This window comes from Oncorhynchus keta, unplaced genomic scaffold, assembly GCF_023373465.1.
Source record: "Oncorhynchus keta strain PuntledgeMale-10-30-2019 unplaced genomic scaffold, Oket_V2 Un_contig_21862_pilon_pilon, whole genome shotgun sequence".
Taxonomy (NCBI): Eukaryota; Metazoa; Chordata; class Actinopteri; order Salmoniformes; family Salmonidae; genus Oncorhynchus; species Oncorhynchus keta.
In genome coordinates this window covers 1-4654 of record NW_026282647.1, presented here as the reverse complement: position 1 = coordinate 4654, position 4654 = coordinate 1, and the positions used below count along the sequence as shown (strand labels likewise).

At 41.2% G+C, this 4654-nt stretch overlaps 6 non-coding genes across 6 annotated transcripts; all 6 read left to right on the top strand.

Annotated features, from left to right (window-relative positions):
- The first annotated feature begins 719 nt into the window (after nt 1-719).
- Nucleotides 720-802, top strand: trnal-cag (transfer RNA leucine (anticodon CAG)). Its single transcript has one exon. It is a non-coding gene; the product is annotated as a tRNA-Leu (tRNA).
- Nucleotides 803-1075: 273 nt separating this feature from the next.
- On the top strand, nt 1076-1157 carry trnas-aga (transfer RNA serine (anticodon AGA)). The gene has a single exon. It is a non-coding gene; the product is annotated as a tRNA-Ser (tRNA).
- Nucleotides 1158-2489: 1332 nt separating this feature from the next.
- Nucleotides 2490-2572, top strand: trnal-cag (transfer RNA leucine (anticodon CAG)). Its single transcript has one exon. It is a non-coding gene; the product is annotated as a tRNA-Leu (tRNA).
- Nucleotides 2573-2845: 273 nt separating this feature from the next.
- trnas-aga (transfer RNA serine (anticodon AGA)) lies at nt 2846-2927 on the top strand. The gene has a single exon. It is a non-coding gene; the product is annotated as a tRNA-Ser (tRNA).
- A 1276-nt stretch (nt 2928-4203) lies between these two features.
- trnal-cag (transfer RNA leucine (anticodon CAG)) lies at nt 4204-4285 on the top strand. Its single transcript has one exon. It is a non-coding gene; the product is annotated as a tRNA-Leu (tRNA).
- A 272-nt stretch (nt 4286-4557) lies between these two features.
- On the top strand, nt 4558-4639 carry trnas-aga (transfer RNA serine (anticodon AGA)). The gene has a single exon. It is a non-coding gene; the product is annotated as a tRNA-Ser (tRNA).
- The last annotated feature ends 15 nt before the right edge of the window (nt 4640-4654 follow it).

The window sequence follows — 4654 nt, the reverse complement described above, 5'->3', positions numbered from 1 at the left end:
TTCGGACGTCTAGTAAGGGACCGTACATTTGCAATATGGACTTTCTCACTAACCATACAGGTACTGCCGAATTCTTCCCTTATGTACTGCAAAAACAGCTAGTTGATGAGAGGCTGAAAGAGAATTGCAAGAATCGCGCAATTTCACAGGCGGGCCAAAACAGGCGAATAACAAAAGCATCTCGGAACGCACAACTCGTCGGTCGTTGTCAGTGGATTGTATTGGCGGGAAGAACAAAAATATAATCTGCAGGGTAATCGAAGTCGCCGCATCTAATGTCAAGCCACAGGTCACAGGTGAGCTGCCTTGTTAAACCCTAAAAATAAATAATAACACGATTGCGTTGAAAATACCCATTAAGCCATTTGTTAAGATTTCCCCCATGTGGACCTGTTGTCACTCTTACCCTGATGATTGCTGATATTTCCATACACTTTTTCGGTCTTATCTGAGGAATTTTATCATTTATATCAGAATGGCCATATTCTGAGGCCAGTTTAGCGTTCATTCAATGACGATTTACTACTCTTTTCCATTGAAGGCCATATTGAGGTTAAATCAATGACTGGAGTTTTTCATTGATAAAAACAAATGACTATTGAAAGTGCAAGTCGGTATCGTGCATAAATTTACTGGTCTCTGTGGTGATTTTAGAAGGCTGTGCCTATTTCTACTTTTACCCCATACTCTTTAACCCGATACCCAGGTACTATGCTGTAGTCAGGATGGCCGAGCGGTCTAAGGCGCTGCGTTCAGGTCGCAGTCTCCCATGGAGGCGTGGGTTCAAATCCCACTTCTGACAGTTGTTTAGTTCCTCTCAGGAGTCATGCTGCTTAGCAGTAATAATAAGATGATGAAATAACACTTTATAATAAACACTCTCAAATGCAAACCTTCTGGAGCTGAGCAAAGATCAAGGAAAATAAGAAAACAGCTGTACTTAATAACAAATGACTGAGGGGAACATTTCATGTTATTGCATAATGAGTTAATGAGTTACTGCATTGTCTTTCAGTTGTAAAATTATCACTTTCTGTAGGCTATGCCTGGTGGCCCATTCACTGCTGACAAGCCTGTTGTCGTGGCCGAGTGGTTAAGGCGATGGACTAGAAATCCATTAGGATCTTCCTGCGCAGGTTCGAATCCTGCCGACAACGAAATTAGATTTTCTTGACCCCTCCGGAGGTTGAAGTTTAGTCGTGTTTCTTATACCAATCATATCCTAACAGATCTCCACAAGTACATAGGGATTAGTTGTCCATTTGGGATAGGATCCCACCTCACACCTTTACACACCTGGTTATCCATCCTTCTAGCTCTATAGGCCACAGTAGCATAGGTTACAGGTTTGTAGTCAAGCCACAGATTTCAGGTGAGATCTCATGATACACTCAACAATACAACAACACGATTCCCATGAATAACCATTCAGCCATTTGCTAAGATTTCACCCATTTTCACATGTGGAAACCTGTTGTCACTCTTACCCTGACGGATAGCTCCAGACACTTTTTGGTCCTATCTGAGGCATTTTTAAATTCATGTAAAAATGGCCATATTCTGAAGACACTCTTAAAGTCTGCAGGGTAATCGAACTGGCCACATCTAAAGTCATTGGTGAGAAACCTTGTTAAACCCTAAAAGAAAAAGTAAAAACACGATTGCATTGAAAATAACCATTAAGTCATTCAGGTCGCAGACTCCCTATAGGCATGGTTTGAAACCCACTCCTGACAACTTTTTAGCGCCTGCATGTCATGCACCTTTGTAATATCCAGTTGAAAAATAAATGACTTCAGGTAATGTAAATGACACCTCGTTAATATGAGTAGTGATTAACTATCGTATTTTTAATATTCTGCAAAAACAGCTAGTTGATGAGAGGCTGAAAGAGAATTGCAAGAATCGCGCAATTTCACAGGCGGGCCACAAACAGGCGAATAACAAAAAGCATCTCGGAACGCACAACTCGTCGGTCGTTGTCAGTGGATTGTATTGGCGGGAAGAACAAAAATATAATCTGCAGGGTAATCGAAGTCGCCGCATCTAATGTCAAGCCACAGGTCACAGGTGAGCTGCCTTGTTAAACCCTAAAAATAAATAATAACACGATTGCGTTGAAAATACCCATTAAGCCATTTGTTAAGATTTCCCCCATGTGGACCTGTTGTCACTCTTACCCTGATGATTGCTGATATTTCCATACACTTTTTCGGTCTTATCTGAGGAATTTTATCATTTATATCAGAATGGCCATATTCTGAGGCCAGTTTAGCGTTCATTCAATGACGATTTACTACTCTTTTCCATTGAAGGCCATATTGAGGTTAAATCAATGACTGGAGTTTTTCATTGATAAAAACAAATGACTATTGAAAGTGCAAGTCGGTATCGTGCATTTACTGGTCTCTGTGGTGATTTTAGAAGGCTGTGCCTATTTCTACTTTTACCCCATACTCTTTAACCCGATACCCAGGTACTATGCTGTAGTCAGGATGGCCGAGCGGTCTAAGGCGCTGCGTTCAGGTCGCAGTCTCCCATGGAGGCGTGGGTTCAAATCCCACTTCTGACAGTTGTTTAGTTCCTCTCAGGAGTCATGCTGCTTAGCAGTAATAATAAGATGATGAAATAACACTTTATAATAAACACTCTCAAATGCAAACCTTCTGGAGCTGAGCAAAGATCAAGGAAAATAAGAAAACAGCTGTACTTAATAACAAATGACTGAGGGGAACATTTCATGTTATTGCATAATGAGTTAATGAGTTACTGCATTGTCTTTCAGTTGTAAAATTATCACTTTCTGTAGGCTATGCCTGGTGGCCCATTCACTGCTGACAAGCCTGTTGTCGTGGCCGAGTGGTTAAGGCGATGGACTAGAAATCCATTAGGATCTTCCTGCGCAGGTTCGAATCCTGCCGACAACGAAATTAGATTTTCTTGACCCCTCCGGAGGTTGAAGTTTAGTCGTGTTTCTTATACCAATCATATCCTAACAGATCTCCACAAGTACATAGGGATTAGTTGTCCATTTGGGATAGGATCCCACCTCACACCTTTACACACCTGGTTATCCATCCTTCTAGCTCTATAGGCCACAGTAGCATAGGTTACAGGTTTGTAGTCAAGCCACAGATTTCAGGTGAGATCTCATGATACACTCAACAATACAACAACACGATTCCCATGAATAACCATTCAGCCATTTGCTAAGATTTCACCCATTTTCACATGTGGAAACCTGTTGTCACTCTTACCCTGACGGATAGCTCCAGACACTTTTTGGTCCTATCTGAGGCATTTTTAAATTCATGTAAAAATGGCCATATTCTGAAGACACTCTTAAAGTCTGCAGGGTAATCGAACTGGCCACATCTAAAGTCATTGGTGAGAAACCTTGTTAAACCCTAAAAGAAAAAGTAAAAACACGATTGCATTGAAAATAACCATTAAGTCATTCAGGTCGCAGACTCCCCTATAGGCATGGTTTGAAACCCACTCCTGACAACTTTTTAGCGCCTGCATGTCATGCACCTTTGTAATATCCAGTTGAAAAATAAATGACTTCAGGTAATGTAAATGACACCTCGTTAATATGAGTAGTGATTAACTATCGTATTTTTAATATTCTGCAAAAACAGCTAGTTGATGAGAGGCTGAAAGAGAATTGCAAGAATCGCGCAATTTCACAGGCGGGCCACAAACAGGCGAATAACAAAAGCATCTCGGAACGCACAACTCGTCGGTCGTTGTCAGTGGATTGTATTGGCGGGAAGAACAAAAATATAATCTGCAGGGTAATCAAGTCGCCGCATCTAATGTCAAGCCACAGGTCACAGGTGAGCTGCCTTGTTAAACCCTAAAAATAAATAATAACACGATTGCGTTGAAAATACCCATTAAGCCATTTGTTAAGATTTCCCCCATGTGGACCTGTTGTCACTCTTACCCTGATGATTGCTGACATATTCTGAGGCCAGTTTAGCGTTCATTCAATGACGATTTACTACTCTTTTCCATTGAAGGCCATATTGAGGTTAAATCAATGACTGGAGTTTTTCATTGATAAAAACAAATGACTATTGAAAGTGCAAGTCGGTATCGTGCATAAATTTACTGGTCTCTGTGGTGATTTTAGAAGGCTGTGCCTATTTCTACTTTTACCCCATACTCTTTAACCCGATACCCAGGTACTATGCTGTAGTCAGGATGGCCGAGCGGTCTAAGGCGCTGCGTTCAGGTCGCAGTCTCCCATGGAGGCGTGGGTTCAAATCCACTTCTGACAGTTGTTTAGTTCCTCTCAGGAGTCATGCTGATTAGCAGTAATAATAAGATGATGAAATAACACTTTATAATAAACACTCTCAAATGCAAACCTTCTGGAGCTGAGCAAAGATCAAGGAAAATAAGAAAACAGCTGTACTTAATAACAAATGACTGAGGGGAACATTTCATGTTATTGCATAATGAGTTAATGAGTTACTGCATTGTCTTTCAGTTGTAAATTATCACTTTCTGTAGGCTATGCCTGGTGGCCCATTCACTGCTGACAAGCCTGTTGTCGCAGCCGAGTGGTTAAGGCGATGGACTAGAAATCCATTAGGATCTTCCTGCGCAGGTTCGAATCCTGCCGACAACGAAATTAGATTTTCTT